General features: G+C 45.7%; 1 pseudogene; it reads left to right on the top strand.

Moving 5' to 3' along the window:
- The window catches only part of LOC141059268 (uncharacterized), a 285,741-nt pseudogene that overhangs the window by 134,674 nt on the left and 127,560 nt on the right, over nt 1–23,507 (top strand).

The following is a 23,507-nucleotide window of genomic DNA, read 5'->3' as shown; positions in this document are numbered from 1 at the left end:
AATAAGTAAATCCTTTATAAATTAATTCACTGAGGGTTATAATCTATAGGAAAGGTGAATATTTTGACTCCACAGCCGCTTTCTGGAAATTAACATGCAGTGGATGTTGGAGAGTGAAAATTACACATTTGCCATTTTGTTACCCAACACATAGTGCCCAGATTGTGTTCCAGGAGACACACACCATAAATTAGGTGGATTCTTCTCACTATAATATTACTAAATACAGGGATCCTATATGTTGTTTGAGCACACTGCAAGACTCAGAAGTGAGAGCGGATTTTGCTGGATTGGTTTATAGAAACCTTGTTGCTCTTCAACAGCCTTTGAGCCACTAATAGTGTGGGAACCTCTGTTTTTCCATTGACAGATGTTGGACCTGAATGGGAATTGTGAGAGAATTGGTATTATTTTTGCCTACATAATATTGATTTAGTTTCTTATAATTCTATATTTGGGAGGCAGAATGAACAAACAGTTGATCACCACACACTACTGGTTCATCCGACAATGTTTTCTATTGGACTGTGAACTGTCATTGTCTTGGTAAATAACGTTTTTTACATAGCTTGCCATTTTTATGGACAGTTTAAGTAGAAATGTTCAAAAAATAAAACTCAAGGATATTTTATTACAAAATAATTATTTTTTTTTCTTAGCTGATGACTGTGCCACAAAATCAGAGGGACAGCTGACATCTTCAATTTTCAAATTTGACGATCTTGATATCCTGCAAGATACAACTGAAGTGATTGCTGTTACTCCAGTTATACCGTCATCCATTCACAGCAAAGATCTGTCATCTGATCCTATGAAACAGGTCCTGTCTCCTGATTCATTACCGACTACTAAGGAAAATCAAAGTCACAAAAGAGGCATTAAAAAACAAACTGCTCCTAAAGCAAAGAAGTCCTTTTCATGTGCAGAATGTGGGAAATATTTTAAATGGAAATCATATTTTGTTACTCACCAGAGAACTCACACAGGGGAGAAGCCTTTTTCATGTTCAGAATGTGGGAAATGTTTTAACCGGAAATCGATTCTTGATGGCCACCAGAGAACTCACACAGGGGAGAAGCCTTTTTCATGTTCAGAATGTGGGAAATGTTTTAAACGGAAATCAGGTTTGGTTAATCACCAGAGAACCCACACAGGGGAGAAGCCTTTTGCATGTTCAGAATGTGGGAAATGTTTTAACCGGAAATCGATTCTTGATAGCCACCAGAGAACTCACAGAGGGGAGAAGCCTTTTGCATGTTCAGAATGTGGGAAATGTTTTAACCGGAAATCGATTCTTGATAGCCACCAGAGAACTCACACAGGGGAGAAGCCTTTTGCATGTTCAGAATGTGGGAAATGTTTTAACCAGAAAGGGCATCTTGATAGTCACCAGAGAACTCACAGAGGGGAGAAGCCTTTTTCATGTTCAGAATGTGGGAAATGTTTTAACCAGAAATATCATCTTGTTAGACATCAGAGAAGTCACACAGCAGAGAACCCTTTTTCCTGTTCAGAATGTGGGAAATGTTTTAACCAGAAAGTGCGTCTTGTTAAACATCAGAGTAGTCACACCGAGGAGAAGTCTTTTTCATTTTCTTAATGTGGAAGTATTTTACTTGGAAATCAACTGTTATTAAACATCAGAGACGTCACAGAGAGGAGAAGCCTTTTTTATGTTCATAATGTTGGAATAGTTTTAACCAAAATTGGATCTTCTTAATGGGTTACCTCTTGTCATTCCTCATGTTTGCTGACAAATGGATAAAACTCACTTTATTAATTTCAAATGTTAAACTATACCCATAATTCACCCCCTGAAGGTTAGTCAGAAGGTGACTAATAGATGAAACTTACACCACATGTCTCAGTATATAGGGTGAGGTGACGTATACACACTCACTCTCCAAGCCTCTCATGTCTACGGGTTTCATTGACCTCACCAAAGGCGACTCATAAGGAAACTATTTAATATTGACCCATATTCAAGCGATACTAGATGAAGAAAACTCTAACATCATGTATCATGTTATCTGAAACAGTCAGAAAACTAGCCACATATTGGCAGACCCCAGACTTCAAACTATATACTTTCATTATAAGCCACTCCAGTGTCAGGAATAGAAAGTATGTGAAAACCCGTATAATTATTGTGTTTTTCCTCCTATAGGGACTGCCCTAGTTTGGTATTGTAACAGCTGTCAATTAGTAGTGCAGACAAATTGTCCCAGGCTAAACTCCGTTTTCAGACGGCCCAATATATACCACTCAGGGAAAACTTACCTGCTCCAAAGATCATTAGCAGCTTCTAACTAATGGCCATGCTGCGGTCTGTCAGGGAATGAGTGCAATATCATTATAAAGACTAGGGATATGTGCAGCCATAATGTCTGTGAGATCTGTGCCATTATTTAGTAAGAATATGGAAATGATCTCTGGAAGTTCAGTGTTCCCTAAGCGGTATATACTGAATGTCACATACTTTCTATTCCTGTCACTGGAGTGGCTTATAAACTTATGAAGTATATGGTTTGAAGTCTGTGGTCTGCCCATATGTGGCTAGTTTTCTGACTGTTTTGGATATCATGATACATGATTTTATTTTTTTTTTCTAGTCTCGATTGAATATAGGTCAATATTAAATAGTCTCCTGATGAGTCACCTTTGGTCAGGATCGCCTCGTCTGACAGGTAAGTAGCGACCCCCGACCCCTGCGATGTCGCAGGTGAGATCTGCCTGTGTGGCAGCTCACTAGCGACCACTTAGCGATGCACCAGCGATCCTGACCGCGTCATATCGCAGGTCGGGATCGCTGGTGCATCGCTAACTGTGACCGTACCTTAAGCCAGTAATATTGACTTTGATTGTGCACTTATCCTTGATCACTAGTGATGTTTGCTGAGATGCTAATTATGCATTGTGCTATGGAGCCAGATTGTTGACTTTGAAAGTAGAGAGGGAAAAACTATGCAAATAGTTTAAATAATCAAGTAATGCTACTTGATCTCATGTCCATTCTTACCCTTTGTGTAAATGCTGAATGGGGGACACTTGTTAAGTCTAAAAATAGGTTACATGCCTCTATATAAAGAGACTAAGAGAGAGAAATAGCCAGAGAGATTCTGCCAAGACATCCATACATCCCAAAAGGACCAGAGGCAATACAGAAGCAATTTTACATCATGGCTCCATCACAAGGGACACGGATTTATCATTCTATAGGAAACAACCTCTAGGGGGTTTTCAACCTCAGATGGAAGAATACAGATCTGCTCCATTGACCATTGCTGAACCGTGGATACGTTTGGAGAAGCCAGGTTGTGTTCGTCAGATTAACTGTCTATGTACCTTGTATAGACTCAATGGACTGTCATTTTCCTACGCTTATCGTTATCTCCTCTCTGTGTGCGTGCCACAAGTGGGGCAGCGATCATGGGAGCTTTGAAGTCATAGATGCTCTTATCCCAGCAAATCAGCGGAAGGGTGAAACTCTGTAGTGTGCACCATCTTGTGTATTTTGCTGAGACTGTGTTATGTGTTATCTGCCTGTTTTGTGGTTCAATAAAGCATTGCCACACTTTTACCCTCACCCTGTGTTGTCTGAGTAGCGTTTTGCCCACGTTAAAAGGAGAGCAGGAGTTCGGAGGCACGATCCCTGGTCCATGCGATTTCAGCTAGCGGACCAGGGCGCCCGCTGACCCCCCCAGATCGCCTGTATGTAGCAAGGTTGCTCATTTACTATGAGCGCCGAACACCGGGCAGCACTTATAGGATCCAGCAGTGACAACCATACAAGTTTGCTGGAGACCCATGTTTGTCATGCTAACCCATCAGTGACCCGCGATCACGTGACAGGGTCACCGATGGGCGGGATTTCTGGCCCATCATATGCCGGAAAAGATATGCGCTCAGCGCCGCAGCCTAAATCAAAGTGAGGGAATCCGACATCAGCGTACATTTACACCCGATGTCGGAAACGGTTAAAGGGGATTGTTTTTACAGAGACACAAGTGGTAATCAATAGAGATGAGCGACTTTGCCTTTTTTCGGGTCCAGTCAGGTTTCATGAAACCCGACTTTCTTAAAAGTCGGGTCGAACGAAATCGGCCGACTATATGGAAAAGTCGGGGTCCGATTGAAACACGAAACCCAATGCAAGTAAATGGGGAAGCAAAGTCGGCAGTGAGTGGAGGACAGTAAACACACCTACAGTGCCCATTTCAAAGCCAACGACATCAATTCTTATTACTTAAGCTTGTGAACCTTAATTTACTAATAATAGTTACCCGTTGAAAACTGGGGGTTATTTGGCTAAAGTTGTGGGGGAGTAGGGCTGGCGCCAGGTTTTCGTGGGCCAAAGAGTGTCAGTGCGCCCTTTTAACACATACCACAATTCATAATGCTCCGATACGGCACAGAAATATAGGTATAGTACAATGAAAAATACTTCACTGCTTACATGACATGACTGATATCTATTTTAAATTCTACAATAGCTCAAAAAATGGACAGTATATTACTCCATACAGTATTATGGCCACCACCTAGTGCGCCATACAGAATAATGAGCCCCATATATTTCTCCATACAGAATAATTGGTCCCATATAATGTTCCATACAGTATATGATAAGCTCCACATATTGCTACAGTATATGATGTTCTCCATGGATGATGCTCCAGTGTGTTATGGGCCCAAATAATGCTCCATATATAATGGGCCCCATTTCTATTGCTCCAGTGTATGAAGGGCCCCATAGATGCTGCTCCAGTGTCTGATCTGCCCCATTTAGAATGCTCCAGTATATGATGGGCCTCATCGATGATGCTCCAGTGTATGATGGGCCCAAATAATGCTCCATATATAATGAGCCCCATTTCTAATGCTCCAGTGTATAATGGGCCCCGTAAATGCTGCTCCAGTGTCTGATGTGATGTCCCCCATTTGGAATGCTCCAGTATATGAAAATGATGAAATGGTAAGACAGGATGTTGAGAAGGCTGAACTTTTAAATTCCTATTTTGCATCTGTTTTCTGTCAGAAAGGAAATGCAACATCAACTGTTATTCACTGTCCTATTAAGGGAATAGAAGAATCCAGGATATCTATAAACAGAAAGATAGTGAGGAAACACTTAGCTAACCTAAATGAATTCAAGTCTCCAGGTCCAGATGAATTACACCCCAGAGTACTGAAGGAGATAGCAGAAGAAATTTTTGAACCCCTCTCCATAATCTTTGAAAATTCTTGGAGAACAGGAGAAGTGCCAGAAGACTGGAGAAGAGCAAATGTTGTTCCTATCTTCAAAAAGGGGAAGAAGGTGGACCCAGGCAACTATAGGCCGGTGAGTCTGACTTCTATACCAGGAAAGATCTTTGAACAAATTATTAAACAACATGTATGTCAATACCTGGATAAGAATGAAGTGATTAAACAGAGTCAGCATGGGTTTGTAACTGATAAGTCATGTCAGACTAACTTAATTTCCTTCTATGACGGTATCACTGATTGGGTGGATCAAGGAAATGCTGTAGATATAGTATATCTTGACTTCAGCAAAGCATTTGACAAAGTCTCTCATACAATCCTTATTGAAAAAATGACTAAGTATGGAATGGACAAGGCAACTGTTAGGTGGATTCATAACTGGCTTAGTGATCGGACCCAAAGAGTGGTCGTAAATGGCTGCACATCCACTTGGAAGAATGTCTCAAGTGGGGTACCACAGGGCTCTGTCCTGGGCCCTGTATTGTTCAACATCTTTATCAACGATTTAGATGAAGGAATTGAGGGTAAACTGATTAAATTTGCTGATGACACAAAGCTAGGAGGGATAGCTAATACTAGAGAGGAGAGAGAGATGATTCAAAAAGATTTAAGTAAACTGGAGAAGTGGGCAGCAACTAACAGAATGGTTTTTAACAGGGAGAAATGCAAAGTACTACATCTGGGCAATAAAAATGAAAAAAGTATATATAGAATGGGAGGAATAGGGCTAAGTGACAGCACATGTGAAAAAGACTTGGGTATACTAATAGATCACAGACTGAATATGAGTCAACAGTGTGATGCAGCAGCAAAAAAGGCAAATGCAATTCTAGGATGTATTAACAGAAGCATACAGTCTAGATCACGTGAAGTCATTATTTCCCTCTACTCTTCTTTGGTCAGACCTCATCTGGAATATTGTGTCCAGTTTTGGGCACCACATTTTAAAAAAGACATCAACAAACTGGAGCAAGTTCAGAAAAGAGCGACCAGAATGGTGACCGGTCTGCAAACCCTGTCTTATGAGGAAAGGTTGCAGGATTTGGGAATGTTTAGTTTGCAAAAGAGAAGACTGAGAGGAGACTTAATAGCTGTCTACAAATATCTAAAGGGCTGTCACATTGTAGAAGGATCAACTTTATTCTCATTTGCACAAGGAAAGACTAGAAGCAATGGGATGAAACTGAATGGGAAGAGACACAGATTAGATATTAGAAAAAACTTTTTGACAGTTAGAGTGATCAATGAGTGGAACAGGCTGCCACGAGAAGTGGTGAGTTCTCCTTCAATGGAAGTCTTCAAACAGAGGCTGGACAGACATCTGACTGGGATGATTTAGCGAATCCTGCTTTGAGCAGGGGGTTGGACCAGATGGCCCAGGAGGTCCCTTCCAACTCTACGATTCTATGATTCTATGATTCTATGATGGGCCAAATGGATGATGCTCCAGTGTTATGATTGTGTCACCGTAGGAGGCAGACACAAAAATAGAAGCTACGTCCAGAAAACCAGAGAAGTTGGCAACTATCAGATTGCAGACCCCTGAACCTATCATCACAACTAGCAGTAGCCGTGGGGGGTTCCTACGATGCCCTAGGCCCCTCGATCACAGCCGGAGAGCTAAATAGCCTAAAGACAGAAAAGGAAATCTAAACTGCCCCAGAGCAGACCCCAAAGTAAAAGGCAGCCCCCAACATATAATGACGGTGAAGCAAGATGAAAAAACACTCACACAGATAGAAAGATAGGCTGAGCAAACGATGGGGCCCAATCTAACTAAACAGAACAGGAAAGGAAGGTTGCTGTCTGCAATCTGCCAAAACCCTATCAAAGACATAAGCCAACAAGCTGATATGGAAAAAGACCCTGAAGCAGCTAGGCTTCAAAAACTAAATCAGCACACCCCAGCAGGGAATGGCAGAAATACAGAAAAACAAAGCAAAACAAAGTCAAAGCACAAATGCAAAAAGCCAAGCAGAAAACTTAGCTTTAGAAGAGCAGGAATTCAAACTGGTCTCCAAGGATCCCACAGAGAAATCACCCGCAGGGCAGAAGGGCGTCGGCAGCCTTATATCCAGTCAGTAACTCCACTCAGCCAGTCATCATCATCAGGTCCAGGTGTTTGATAATCAGGCTCACCACCCTTCTCCACCAGAAGAGGGAGTTCCCCGGGCCTCAGTAGTGAAGGGGAAAATTAACTCACAACAGTACCTCCCCCTTGAGGAGGGGTCACCGAACCCTCAACCACGCCACCAGGGCGATCAGTGTGAGCCCGATGAAAGGCACGCACCAATCTTTTGGCATGAATATCCGAGGCAGAGACCCAGGAATTATCCTCCTGACCATAACCCTTCCACTTAACCAAATACTGGAGTCTCTGTCTAGCCAGACGGGAATCCAGTGCTTTCTCTACCTCATATTCCATATTACCTTCAACTAATACAGGGTCTGGAGGTGCCACCCCTGGAACAACAGGTTCAAAAAACCTCTTCAACAAAGATTTATGGAACACATTATGGATTTTAAATGTGACAGGAAGAGCCAAACGAAAAGAGACCAGATTAATAATCTCCAAAATCTTGTAAGGTCCAATAAATCTAGGCTTAAACTTAGGAGAAGTCACCTTCATAGCAATATTTTTTGATGATAACCACACCATATCACCAACCTTAAACTGGGGACCAATGGTCCTATGTCGGTTGGAAAACCGCTGGGCCTTTTCCTGGGAGAGAGATAACTTATCCACCACTTGGTCCCAGATCTGGTGCATTCTCTCCACCACAGTGTCAACACCTGGGCAGGCAGAGGGCTCCACCTGCCCTGAAGAAAATCGAGGATGAAACCCAAAGTTACAAAAAAAAGGTGACATCAAAGTGGCAGAACTAGCTCTATTATTTAAAGCAAATTCGGCCACGGGCAAAAATGAAACCCAATCATCCTGATCAGCAGAAATAAAACATCTCAAATATGACTCCAAGGTCTGGTTTGTTCTCTCTGTCTGCCCATTGGTCTGAGGGTGAAAAGCAGAGGAGAAGGACAACTGAATTCCCAGCTTGGAACAGAAAGTTCTCCAAAATCTAGACACAAACTGGACTCCTCTGTCAGATACAATGTTCTCAGGAATCCCGTGCAAGCGAACCACCTGTTGTAAAAACAGGGGCACCAACTCAGAGGAAGACGGCAACTTAGGGAGTGGTACAAGATGAACCATCTTAGAGAACCTATCACAAATCACCCAAATAACAGTCATCCTTTGAGAGACAGGCATATCAGAGATGAAATCCATTGAAATATGGGTCCATGGCCTCTTGGGGACAGGCAAAGGCATCAACAACCCACTAGAGCGAGAACACGATTTAGACCGGGAGCACGTCCCACAGGACTGCACAAAATTCCTGACATCACGAGATAAGGAGGGCCACCAAAAAGACCGACTCACCAGATCTCTAGTACCAAAAATACCTGGATGACCAGCCAAAGCAGAGCAATGAACTTCAGACATCACTCTCTTCTTCCACTGGTCAGGAACATACAACTTTCCACTGGGACAACGCTCAGGTTTGTCCTCCTGGAACTCTTCCAGAGCACGTCTCAAATCGGGCGAGATGGCAGAAAGAACTACCCCTTCGCCTAAGATGGTAGCAGGCTTGGTCACCACAGGAGAATCAACAAAGAAGCTCCTAGAGAGGGCGTCTGCCTTGACATTCTTAGTTCCAGGAAGAAAAGAAACCACAAAATCAAAACGTGTAAAAAACAAGGCCCACCTAGCCTGTCTAGGGCTCAAGCGCTTAGCCGACTCTAGGTAAATCAAATTCTTGTGGTCAGTGAGGACCACGACTTGATGCTTAGCTCCCTCCAACCAATGTCTCCACTCCTCAAATGCCCATTTCATGGCCAACAGTTCCCGATTCCCCACATCATAGTTACGTTCAGATGGAGAGAACTTTTGGGAAAAGAAAGCACAGGGATTCATTTTAGATGTTACAGGATCCTTTTGGGACAAAACAGCTCCTGCATCAATCTCAGAAGCATCCACCTCTACCTGGAACGGAAGTGAGACATCAGGTTGCCGCAAAACCGGGGCAGAGGTGAATCTTCGCTTCAGCTCCTGAAAGGAAGAAACAGCCTCCGGAGACCAATTTAACACATCAGCACCCTTCTTAGTCAAATCAGTCAATGGCTTGGCAATACTAGAAAATTTTGCTATAAATTTCCGATAAAAATTAGCAAAACCCAAAAACTTCTGGAGGGCCTTCAAAGAAGTGGGCTGAACCCAATCGTAAATGGCCTGTACCTTGGCCAGCTCCAATTCAATAGTTGACGGGGACAAAATAAATCCCAAAAAAGAAATCCTCTGTACTCCAAAAAGGCATTTAGATCCTTTGACATACAGGGAATTCTCCCTCAAGATCCGGAACAGAGTCCGAATATGTTCCACATGAGAATCCAAATCCTTGGAGAAGATCAAAATATCATCCAGATAGATAATCAAAAATTTATCGACAAAATCTCGGAAAATATCGTTCATGAAGCACTGGAAGACAGAAGGGGCATTAGTGAGCCCAAAAGGCATCACCAGGTACTCAAAATGTCCCTCCGGAGTATTAAACGCCGTCTTCCATTCATCCCCATGCTTAATGCGAATAAGATTATACGCCCCCCTGAGGTCAAGCTTGGTAAACCAGCAAGCACCTTTAACTCTGGAGAATAGATCAGAAATCAGGGGTAACGGATACTGATATTTAACAGTAATTTTGTTGAGGGCACGATAATCAATACAAGGTCTTAATGATCCATCCTTTTTGGCTACAAAAAAAAAACCGGCACCTAAGGGTGACGAGGATGGTCTAATATGACCCTTCTCCAATGCCTCCTTAATATAGGATCGCATAGCCTCGTGCTCGGGTACAGATAAATTGAAGAGCCGACACTTGGGAAATTTACACCCCGGGCTCAGTTCAATAGCACAGTCATAACTCCTATGAGGAGGCAGAGACGCAGACTCATTCTCACTAAATACATCATAAAAATCCGCCAAATAATCAGGAACATCATGCGACTGAGGAGAGGTGGAAAACACTGGAGCCTCACTAAAGGCACACCGACAACCCCAACTCACCACAGACACAGATTTCCAATCCAAAACTGGATTATGAATTTGTAACCAGGGAAACCCCAGAACAATAGTATCATGCAGATTATGCAACACCAAAAATCTGCAATTTTCTTGATGGTCTGGGGTGACCCGCATTACCACCTGGGTCCAAAACTGAGGTTTATTTTTAGCCAAAGGAGTAGCATCAATCACCCTCAAAGGGATAGGCGTCTGCAGAGGTGTCATCGGAAATCCACAACGTTTAGCAAAATCCAAGTCCATTAGGTTTAGGGCTGCTCCTGAATCCACAAAAGCCTTGGCGGAAAATGTGGACAGGGAGCAGATCAGAGTAATAGCCAGAAGAAACTTAGGTTGAACACCACCAACAGAAAACGTGTGTGCAAAGCGTTTCTCTCGTTTAGGACAGACAGAAATAATATGCGAGGCATCTCCACAGAAAAAACACAACTTATTACGCCTTCTGAACTCCTGACGCTGCTCTCTGGAAAAAACTCTATCACATTGCATAGGTTCAGACATTTGTTCAACAGGTGGCAACACCTCTCGTGCAGCTTTGCGTTCGCGCAAACGCCGATCAACCTGAATGGCTAATGACATAGAATCGTCAAGACCAGAGGGAACAGGAAATCCCACCATAGTATCTTTTACGGCTTCTGACAACCCCTTCCGAAAGAGAGCAGCCAAGGCATTATCATTCCAGGTAGTAAGTACTGCCTACTTTCTGAATTTTTGACAGTACAATTCTGCAGAATCTCGACCCTGGTTCAATGCCAGCAGAGTCTTTTCAGCCTGATCAATGGCATTAGGTTCGTCATGCAACAACCCCAAGGCCTGAAAAAATGCGTTCACATTAGTCAGAATAGGATCATCTGGTTTCAAAGAAAACGCCCAATCCTGGGGATCGCCATGCAGCAAAGAGATGACAATTTTAACCTGCTGCGCGGAGCTCCCTGACGAGTTAGGCTTCAAGGCAAAAAATAATTTACAATTATTTTTGAAATTCAAAAATTTAGACTGATCCCCAAGAAATACATCAGGTGTAGGAATCTTTGGTTCAGCAGCATGTGAATGAGCAAGGTAGGCGGAAATTCCCCGCACTTCCGCAGCGAGCTGCTCCACACGATCAGACAATTGCTTTATCTCCATTGAGAGAAAAAAAAATTCCCCCTACGGCCTCAGAGATATAGAGGAAAAAATATACACCTTTTTTTTTTTTTTTACAATTCTTTCCTGCTATTGAGTACCCTAGGATCTGCGGTATTGCAGGTGATTCTGTTATGATTGCGTCACCACAGGAGGCAGACACAAAAATAGAAGCTACGTCCAGAAAACCAGAGAAGTTGGCAACTATCAGATTGCAGACCCCTGAACCTATCAACACAACTAGCAGTAGCCGTGGGGGGTTCATACGATGCCCTAGAACCCTCGATCACAGCCGCAGAGCTAAATAGCCTAAAGACAGAAAAGGAAATCTAAACTGCCCCAGAGCAGACCCCAAAGTAAAAGGCAGCCCCCAACATATAATGACGGTGAAGCAAGATGAAAAAACACTCACACAGATAGAAAGATAGGCTGAGCAAACGATGGGGCCCAAGCTAACTAAACAGAACAGGAAAGGAAGGTTGCTGTCTGCAATCTGCCAAAACCCTATCAAAGACATAAGCCAACAAGCTGATATGGAAAAAGACCCTGAAGCAGCTAGGCTTCAAAAACTAAATCATCACTCAGGTATTTTCAGAAGACAGAGCTAAAGGAATTCAGCACACCCCAGCAGGGAATGGCAGAAATACAGAAAAACAAAGCAAAACAAAGTCAAAGCACAAATGCAAAAAGCCGAGCAGAAAACTTAGCTTTAGAAGAGCAGGAATTCAGACTGGTCTCCAAGGATCCCACAGAGAAATCACCCGCAGGGCAGAAGGGCGTCGGCAGCCTTATATCCAGTCAGTAACTCCACTCAGCCAGTCATCATCATCAGGCCCAGGTGTTTGATAATCAGGCTCACCACCCTTCTCCACCAGAAGAGGGAGTTCCCCAGGCCTCAGTAGTGAAGGGGAAAATGAACTCACAACACTCCAGTGTATGATGGGCCCCATATATCATTCTCCAGTGTATATTGCTCCCAAAAAAATGCTCCCAACATTTAAAAAAATTAAATACCTCTCCTTGCTGGGCATTGCTCTACTCTGGACTCCTCAGCATTGCCATCTTCAAGCTCTCTGCACTTGTACTGTTTCGGTAGAGAGCATACAGAGGTGTCATCGCGCTCTCTAACCTGAATGTCACTGTCAGGAAAGGTGGAAGATGTCATGGCGGTGGTAAGTATTGCAAGTGCAATGGCCCTGAGCAAGCATGGGGGGCCCACTCGTGGGCGACGGCACTGGCACAGGGCCCCTCATAGTACGAAGGTTTGTCTTTCGGCGAGTGGGCCCTCCCACCGGCAGAGACACTTTATTGTACCATGAGAGGCCCTGTGCCAGTGCCGTCACCCAAGGGTGGGGCCACACACCTGTTCAGGGCAACAGCACTTGCCCGGGTGCGCCAGGTGGTGAACCCGGTCCTGGGGGGGGCAGCCCAGTTAGGGAGGTTTAAAAAATGGCATATGTTGATGTGTAGGCTGGACTTTCAGCAGCTGCAAATGGAGGAATTGGAGAAGTCCGAGAAAGAGGAGGACAAAAGCGAGCCTTTTTTCTGGCAAACTATGTGTTATCAGGGGAAGGTGGGACAAAATCCTTTGAAACCCATGCATGGTTCATTTTAATGAAGGTTAGATCATCAACATTTTGGGTAGACAGACGGGTCCTTTTTTCTGTCAGGATTGATCGAGCAACACTGAACACTCTTTCAGATAGCACACTACCAGCAGGGCAAGCGAGCTCCTGTAAGGCATATTGTGCCAATTCAGGCCATATGTCCAGTTTAGAGGCCCAATAATCAAAGAGGAATGACCTGTGAGGGAGAACCTCGATATGGGAGGAGAAGTAGTTTGTAACCATAGTTGACAACTGCTGCCTCCTGTCACTTGCAATCGATTCTATATTAGCTGTCGTGTGTGCGGTACTTGAGAAATCAGACCACAACATGGTCAGGAAACCCCTGTCTCCAAAGCGAGTTCGACTGTGTGCACCACAAACAACCCTTCCATTTTGCCCACTACGGCTCGTGGGAGAACCAGCTCCGCTGCTGTGTGCTGGGAATACCTCAAACAAACGGTTTACCAGAGTTGCTTGTTTGTTAGCCAATATTAGCTCTAGGTTCTCCTGTGGCATGATGTTGTGTAATTTGCCTTTATAGCGTGGATCGAGGATGCTGGCCAACTAGTAGTCATCATTCCTCATCATTTTGGCAATGCAGGGGTCCCTTTTTAGGATCCACAAGGCATAATCACACATGTGGGCCAATGTTCCAGGTATCAATGCTGCACTGCCAGTGGTGGGTGGAGGAGAACTTTCTGGCAAATCCACATCCCTCCAGTCACGCACAAACCCTGTACCTGACCTTAGCATGCCCACATTTTCTCTTGCCCCCTGAGAAGCATCCTCCTTCCCAAAATAATCATCCCCCTCATCCTCCTCCTCATCTGTCTTCCTCTTCTTCCTCCACCTCGTCCATGACAGTTCCCTGACCAGACAATGGCTGACTGTAATCAAGGCTTCCCTCCTCCTCCTCCTGTTGCTCCTCAGCTGCAGACGCCTGATCCTTAATGTGAGTCAAAGTCTGCATGAGCAGACGCATAAGTGGTATGCTCATGCTTACCAGCCGTGTGCATTCCTCAAAACACTGAAGGACTTTACAGAGGTTTTTCAGCTTTGACCACTGCACACCCGACAACTCCATGTCTGCCCTCAAACTGCCTGCCCGTGTATCCTCCCACAAATGAATTACAGTCTGCCTCTGTTCGCACAGCCTCTCAACCATGTGCATGGTGGAGTTCCATCTTGTAGCAACGTCTATGATTAGGCGGTGCTTGGGGAGGTGGAGTGATTGCTGCAGCTTCTGCATATGACTGGAGTGTACAGGCGAGCGACGGATGTGCGAACACAGTCTTCGCAACTTATGGAGCAGGGCTGTTAACTCCGGATAATTATTTAGAAAGCACTGCACCACCAGGCTCAAGGTGTGAGCCAGGCAAGATATGTGTGTGAGTTTTGCAAGGCTGCCACAAAATTCCACCCATTATCACTGACTACCTTGCCTGGCTCAAGATGTAGACTGCTCAGCCATGACTCAGTTTGTCGATGCAAGTAGTCGGCCAGTACCTCCGCGGTGTGTCTGCTGTTGCTCAAAGACATCATTATTAAAACAGCCTGCTGCCGCTTACCACTAGCTGTTCGATAGTGGGAAACCTCATGTGCAACACTGACAGATGTGGATGGAGTGCTCGTGCGACTGCGCTCTGTCGACGAGCTTTCGCTTCTGGAGGAGGATCGAATGCCTACAGTCAACTGTTTCCTATACCGTGGGCTAGGCAGCACTGTTCTACCGCCGCTGTCCCCTGTGGAGCCTGCATCCACCACATTAACCCAGTGCGCAGTGATGGACACGTAACGGCCCTGGCCATGCCTACTGACCCATGCATCTGTTGTGAGGTGCACCTTTCCACTCACTGATTGTTTTAGAGCATGGACAATGCGGTCTTTCACATGCCGGTGGAGAGCAGGGATGGCTTTTCGAGAAAAGAAGTGCCGAAAGGGTAGGTCATAGCGTGGGACAGCCTAGGCCATGAGCTCTCGGAAAGCTTCGCTTTCAACCAAACAGAAGGGCATAATCTCTGAGATCAGTTTGGCAATGTAGGCGTTCAAAGCCAGCGTACGCTGATGAAAGGATGAGTACTTTCTTGTCCTACTCAGTGTCTGGTAGAGTGAGCTGGACATGAGAGCTGCATATGGGGGAACTAGCGTTGGACATGACAGACTGAGAAGGGGTTGGTGAAGGTGAGGGTGTTGATGGCCTAGATTCAGTGTTTCCTCGCGAAAATATTGTGATTCCCTGACTGCTTTGGCCTAACGAAGACACCTCAACATTTCTTGATGGTGGTGTTCTTAGCGGTGGCCATACAGTGGGGGAAGCGATGGAGCGTTGCCGGCTAACTTCAGTCGGAGCAGGTGCATATGTGTTACCTGAGCTTTTCTAGTCCGTCCACGCTTGCAAGTGCATGTTGGTTAAATGTCTAAGCATGCAACTGGTATTCAAATTTCGTAGATTTTTCCCTCTGCTAAATGTCCTTCAGCACTTCTTACAGATAACTGTTATGAACTCATTTTCTGGTTCGCATCTGGCTTCTGGTGAGGATCATGGAGCTGGCTGTGTTGACAGAGGAGTCGTGAGTTCTCTATCTGGACTCCCTCTGCTGGTAATAAGAGGTAATGAAGCTGATCTAAATAGCAAGGAACTATCACCTGAGGAGGAGGATTGCGATTGGATGTCGGGAGTCTCTGATTGGGTTTAAGGCAGCCGACTCCCTTTCTGGGTGCTGGTGATTTTCTCCTGCTCTGAGGTCTGGCCTCCAGTCAGTTCCTGTCTTCTAAAGCTAAGTTTTGCTCTGCTTTCGTTCCATGAGATTTTGTCTGATTTACTTAGTTTTGAGTTCAGCCTGCCCCGGTTGGGGGCTGTGCTGAATTTCCATTTTGTCCCTGTTCGGTTTAATCTCTTTTGCTCTGTCCTCAGAATATATCGGAGTGCTGATATAGGGATTTTGAAGTCTAGTGACTTCAGGGCCGTTTTTCCTATCAGATGTGTTGGGACATTTTTGGTAGAGTTTTTGCGGATTGTAGCCAGCATCTTTTCTGTCCTATCCTATCTAGTTAGTTGGGCCCCATCGTTTGCTCTGCCTGTCTTTCTGTCTGTATTTGTGTTGTCATCTTTTTTCACCGACAATACATGTTGGGGGCTGTCTATTGCTTTGGGGTCTGCTCTGGGGCAGTTTAGATTTCCCCATTCTTTCTTTAGGCTTATTTAGCTCTCCGGCTGTGACGAGGCGTCTAGGATCATCGTAGGAATGCTCCACGGCTACTGTTAGTTGTTGTGAATAGGATCAGGGGTCTGCAATCCGCTAGTTACCAACCTCTCCAGTTTTCTGGACTTAGCTTGCCTTTTTGTTTTTTCCTCCTCCGGTGACTCATTCATAACAGATAACCTTTGCATCATCAGTAGGATTTTGTTCAAAAAAATGCCACACTGCACTCTTCCTACTATGGTACAAATTTTTAGTGCTTGCACGCTGTGCTAATTTGACCGTCTGGCCAAGCTGTTCTGCAACTCTTTTAGTTTTCTTACCAAGTTTTTTGACAGCTACGGGCCTGCTGGATAACTGCTGCTGCGATGACGATGCCTGCTGCGGATCCTTCTGCTGTTCTGACCTATTGTCACCGGCACCCTCTTCCCCCAATGGATGCCAATCCGGGTCAACAACTGGGTCATCCATGACCTCGTCTTCAATGTCATCTGCACCTTCCTCTGTGTCACCGTGTAAGGTGGTATAGTATGCGGGAAGGGGCACCTGAGTTTCATGAGGGTCTGATTCGGGCTCAGTAGACTGCAAGGGCAATGTAGTGCTGTGGGTGAATGTACCAGCAGAATCATCTAGCAGTGGCTGTGCATCAGTGCACTCCATGTCAGATTCATCTTGGACTGGGGAATTCAGGATTTGACTTGATAACCCTGGAATGGTATGTGAAAAGAGCTCCATGGAGTAATCTGAAGTGTGTGCTGTGGCATCCTTCACTTTTGGTGTGGGTGAAGGACACAAGGAAAGGTGTTGTGCCTGACCAGAAGCCTGCACTGACGACTCTGTGCTTGCAGTTTTTGTAACTTCAGAAGAGGAGGCAATAGAGCTGGAGGCTGTTTCGGCAAAGTAAGCCAAAACCTGTTCCTGATGCTCCGGCTTTAAAAGCGGTTTACCTACTCCCAGAAAAGGGAACCTTAAAGGCCTTCTTGTGCCAGATGATGACGCGGGCTCAACACCTCCTGCCTTAGCTGCTATTGTGCTTTTGCCAGAAACAGCCGATGCACCACCATCAGTATCAGCTGCGCCCCCCGCCAACGTACGCAGCCTCTTCCACCATACTTCCTCATGTTTGGGAAAATGCACCAAAAATACCAGCAGAGAAATGGTACTGTATGAGGAGCCTACAGCTGTGTAAGGTGTATGTAAAAAGTGAAAACTCCGTATATATTTTGTGAGTCACAGACGCTCACCCAGTATGTATTTCACCGTAATCCAACAAGCAGATATACGGTACTGTATCAGAAGTGTACAGCTGCGTTGTTGGTGAAACTGTCAATCTCCATATATGTATTTACGGAGTGTCACACACACACGCTGACTCTGTATAGATGTGACCGTAATAAGAAAAGCAGATATACAATACTGTTTGAGAATCGGACAGCTCAATACGGTGTATGGAGAAATGGAAATGTCCGTATATGTATTAATGGAGTGTCACACACACACACGCTGACTCTGTGTAGATGTGACTGTAAAAAGAACACCAGATAGCCGATACTTTTTGAGAATCAGACAGCTCAATACAGTGTATGGAGAAATGGAAATGTCCGTATATGTATTAATGGAGTGTCACACACACACACGCTGACTCTGTGTAGATGTGACCGTAATAAGAACACCAGATATCCAACATGGTTTGTGAATCGGACAGCTCAATGCGGTGTATGGAGAAATGGAAATGTCCGTATATGTATTTACGGAGTCTCACACACACACACACACGCTGACTCTGTATAGATGTGACCTTAATAAGAACAGCAGATATCTGATACTGTTTGAGAATCGGACACCTCTACACAGTGTATGTATGGAAAAATGTTAATCTCTGTATTTTTTTTTACAGAGTCACACACATATAGCATGTATTTGTCTGTGATACTACCAGGGAGCCTTATAAGGCAGCCTAATAACCACCAGAGCTGCTGGACACAAATATATCCTCCCCTGTCACTGCACACTATACTGTTGTGTTGTACAGTGAAAATCGCTATCAGCAGAAGCACTTTTTTTTTCCTGCCTAAACACTCTCCCTATTGAGAATGAGCAGCAGCAACCTCTCCCTATGCTAAGATCAGCAGAAGTAAGATGGCGGTCACGGCCTTTTATAGCCACTGTGATGCCACACAAAGCCAGCCAATCACTTTGAATGCCCTTCTCTAAGATGGTGGGGGCCGCTGCCTATGTAATCGCGTTGCCCGCAGTGTGCGTCCTTGCTGATTGGCTGAGAAAAGGTGCTGGAAGCATTGTGAGAAACGCGACTTTGGCGCTCAAGTCGGCGACCTCATGGCCGACCTCACGCTATGGTCGGGTTTCGATCGGCGAAACCCGACTTTAGCCAAAGTCAGCGAATTCTGAATTTGGCCGACCCTTTTTGCTCAACTCTAGTAATCAATCATGTATACATACAAGTAATTACAAAAACACACAGCTTATAATGTGAAATAGTATATAGTTAAGACAAGAAAATGTAATGTGTGTAAATCATGTGTAGATATAAAAATTCAGGCAAATGTCATGCCCAAAAAGATTGCCCCTTAACCCCCTCATGACCCATGACGCCTATGTAGGCGTCATGAAAGGTCGTGCCCAAATGACCCATGATGCCCCCCGTAGGCGTCATGCTATAAATCGCGTTCCTGCGGGTCGGGTGACCGGGGTCACTGAAATGTCACCCGACTCGCAGATACAGGATGACATGCAGTTAACCCTGGGGGGGTGGCTTTGCCCCCACGTGGTTACGATCGCTCTGATTGGCTGTTAAACGTGAAACAGCCAATCAGAGCGATTGTAATATTTCACCAATGAAACTTGGTGAAATATTACACTCCAGCAATGGCTGATGCTGTAATAGCATCAGCCATTGGCTAGAGTTAGGTGACCTCTGTGTAACCTCCCCCAGATCTGATTGGAGCTAGCGTCCATGTGACGCTAGCCCTCCAGATGTGGAGGGGCGGTGTCAAAGAATGGCTGCATTCGTTCTTCACCTCATCCTGTCCGTGGAAGGTGAAGAGCGAGGTGCTGCGTGCTGCCCTGACACCTGACAGGTCCCTGCTTGCTGCTCCCACCGTCGCTCGCCGCCTGCTGCCACCGATCACCGCGCCTGCTGCTGCTGATCTCCCCACTGGTACTGTGCACCGCTTCCCTAATTTCATCCCTCCTTCCCCAAGTGATCGCCCCCCCGTCCCTCTGATCCCCCCCACCTCTCTGATCGACCCCCTCTGATCACCCCCCCGCCCAGTAATCACCCCCTCACCCCTCTGATCGCCCCACCACCTCTCTGATCGCCCCTCCTGCACAGTAATCACCACCCCACCTCTCTGATCACCCCACCAGCTCTCTGATTCCCCCCCTGCCCAGTAATCACCCCCCACCCCTCTGATCGCCCCACCACCTCTCTGATCACCCCCCCTGCCCAGTAATCACCCCATCACCTCTTTGATTGCCCCCCCTGCCCAGTAATCACCCCCCACCCCTCTGATCGCCCCCCACAACAGGTGATCACCCCCAGCTGCTGCTGATCTCCACTCTCTGTTGTCCTCTGCTCCCTTTTGGTGCCTGTTTCCTTCCTCCCCTGACCCTGTGATCACCCCTCTGATCGCCCCCCACAACAGGTGATCACCCCCAGCTGCTGCTGATCTCCCCTCTCTGTTGTCTTCTGCTCCCTTTTGGTGCCTGTTTCCATCCTTCCCCGACCCTGTGATCACCCCTCTGATCGCCCCCCACAACAGGTGATCACCCCCAGCTGCTGCTGATCTCCCCTCTCTGTTGTCCTCTGCTCCCTTTTGGTGCCTGTTTCCATCCTCCCCCGACCCTGTGATCACCCCCAACAGGTGATCACCCGCTGCTGCCACTGATCTCCCCTCTGTGCTGTCCTCCGCTCCCCTCTGCTGTCTGATTCCAACCCCCCGGCCCTGTGATCACCCACTGTATCAGTAATCACCCCTCCTGCACCTGACAGCCCCCTCGTGCTCCCCCGCGCCTGACAGCCCCCACTGTTATGAATGAGTCACCGGAGGAGGAGAAAACAAAAATACAAGCTAAGTCCAGAAAACCAGAGAGGTTGGTAGCTATCGGATTGCAGACCCCTGATCCTATACACCACAACTAACAGTAGCCGTGGGGGGTTCCTATGGTGCCCTAGACCCCTCGTCACAGCCGGAGAACTACATAAGCCTAAAGAAGGAAAGGGGAAATCTAAACTGCCCCAGAGCAGACCCCAAAGCAATAGATAGCCCCCAACATGTATTGTCGGTGAAATACAGATGAAAACACAAACACAGACAGAAAGACAGGCTGAGCAAATGATGGGGCCCAACTAAGTAGATAGGACAGGACAGAAAAGATGCTGGCTGCAATCCGCAAAAAACCCTACCAAAAATGTCCCAACCGTCTGATAGGGAAAAAGGCCCTGAAGTCGCTAGACTTCAAAATCACTATATCAGCACTCGGGTATATTCTGAAAACAGAGCAAAGAGATAAACTGATCAGAGACAAAAATGGAATTCAGCCAGTCCCAACCAGTACTGGCTGAATATAAACACTAAGGAAACCAGACAAAATCTCATGGAATAATAGCAGGGCAAAAACTTAGCTTTTAGTAGACAGGAACTAAGCTGGATGCAAGAGCTCAGAGCAGAAAGGATCACCAGCAGCCCTGCAGGGCGTCGGCTGCCTTATATCCACTCAGAAATTCCAGATGTCCAATCACACTCCGCCTGTTCAGATGACAGGTTCTTCCCATCGCAATCAATTTCACTACCTCTCTTCACCAGCAGAGGGAGTTCATCAGACATCAAAGGTGAAGGAGAGAATGAACTCACAACAGTACCTCCCCCTTGAGGAGGGGTCACCGAACCCTCATCCACGCCACCAGGGCGATCAGGATGGGCCCGATGAAAAGCACGAACCAATCTTTTGGCATGAATATCGGATGCAGGGACCCAAGAATTATCCTGCTGGCCATAACCCTTCCATTTAACCAAATACTGGAGTCTCCGTCTAGCCAGACGAGAATCCAGTATCTTCTCAACCTCATATTCCACATTACCTTCAACGAATACAGGGTCAGGAGGTGCCACCACAGGAACTACTGGCTCAACAAACCTCTTTAACAGAGACTTATGAAACACGTTATGGATCTTGAATGTAACAGGAAGAGCAAAATCGAAAAGAGACCGGATTAAGAATCTCCAAAATCTTGTAAGGTCCAATAAATCTAGGTTTAAATTTTGGAGAAGCCACCTTCATAGAGATATTCTTTGATGACAACCAAACCATATCACCCACCTTAAACCGGGGACCAATGGTCCTATGCCGGTTGGAAAACCGCTGGGCCTTCTCCTGGGAGAGAGACAACTTATCCACCACTTGGTCCCAGATCTGGTGCATTCTCCACCACAGTGTCAACACCTGGGCAGGCAGAAGACTCCACCTGCCCTGAAGAGAATCGAGGATGAAACCCAAAGTTACAAAAAAAAGGTGACATCAAAGTGGCAGAACTAGCTCTATTATTTAAAGAAAATTCGGCCAACGGCAAAAATGAAACCCAATCATCCTGATCGGCAGAAATAAAACATCTCAAATACGACTCCAAGGTCTGGTTTGTTCTCTCTGTCTGCCCATTGGTCTGAGGGTGAAAAGCAGAGGAGAAGGACAACTGAATTCCCAGCTTGGAACAGAAAGTCCTCCAAAATCTAGAAACAAACTGAACTCCTCTGTCAGATACAATGTTCTCAGGAATCCCGTGCAAGCGAACCACCTGTTGCAAAAACAAGGGCACCAACTCTGAGGAAGATGGCAACTTAGGGAGTGGTACAAGATGGACCATCTTAGAGAATCTATCACAAATCACCCAAATAGCAGTCATTCTCTGAGAGACAGGCATATCAGAGATAAAATCCATTGAAATATGGGTCCATGGCCTCCGGGGCATCAGCAAAGGCATCAACAACCCACTAGAGCGAGAACAAGGTTAAGACCGGGAGCAAGTCCCACAGGACTGCACAAAATTCCTGACATCACGAGACAAGGCGGGCCACCAAAAAGACCGACTCACCAAATCTCTAGTACCAAAAATACCTGGATGACCAGCCAATGCGGAGCAATGAACCTCAGACATCACTCTCTTCCTCCACTGGTCAGGAACATACAATTTTCCAATGGGACAACGCTCAGGTTTGTCCTCCTGAAACTCTTCCAGAACACATCTCAAATCGGGCGAGATGGCAGAAAGAACTACCCCCTCACCTAAGATGGTAGCAGGCTTGGTCACAATAGGAGAATCAGCAAAGAAACTCCTAGAGAGGGCGTCTGCCTTGACCTTCTTAGTGCCCGGAAGAAAAGAGACCACAAAATCAAAACGTGTGAAAAACAAGGCCCACCTAGCCTGTCTAGGATTCAATTGTTTGGCCGACTCCAGGTAAATCAAATTCTTGTGGTCAGTAAGGACCACGACTTGATGTTTAGCTCCCTCCAACCAATGTCTCCACTCCTCAAATGCCCATTTCATGGCTAACAGTTCCCGATTCCCCACATCATAGTTACGTTCGGATGGGGAGAACTTTTGGGAAAAGAAAGCACAGGGATTCATTTTTGATGTTACAGGATCTTTTTGGGACAAAACAGCTCCTGCACCAATCTCAGAAGCGTCCGCCTCTACCTGAAATGGGAGTGAGACATCAGGTTGCCGCAAAACCGGAGCAGAAGTGAACCTCCACTTCAGCTCCTGAAAGGAAGAAACAGCATCCGGAGACCAATTCAGCACATCAGCCCCCTTCTTAGTCAAATCAGTCAATGGTTTCGCAAAACCAGAAAAATTAGCTATAAATTTACGATAAAAATTAGCAAAACCCAAAAACTTCTGGAGGGCCTTCAAAGAAGTGGGCTGAACCCAATCATAAATGGCCTGTAACTTGGCCGGGTCCATTTCAAAAGTTGACGGAGACAAAATAAATACCAAAAATGAAATCCTCTGTACACCAAAAAGTAATTTCGATCCCTTGACATACAGGGAATTCTCCCTCAAAATCCGGAACACAGTCCGAACATGTTCCACATGAGAGTCCCAATCCTTGGAAAAGATCAAAATATCATCCAGATAGATGATCAAAAATGTATCCACAA

Source organism: Dendrobates tinctorius, unplaced genomic scaffold, assembly GCF_039654945.1.
Source record: "Dendrobates tinctorius isolate UK_male_01 unplaced genomic scaffold, ASM3965494v1 ptg000226l, whole genome shotgun sequence".
In the NCBI taxonomy this organism is placed as follows: Eukaryota; Metazoa; Chordata; class Amphibia; order Anura; family Dendrobatidae; genus Dendrobates; species Dendrobates tinctorius.
This window is presented reverse-complemented; position numbering and strand designations above follow the sequence as displayed.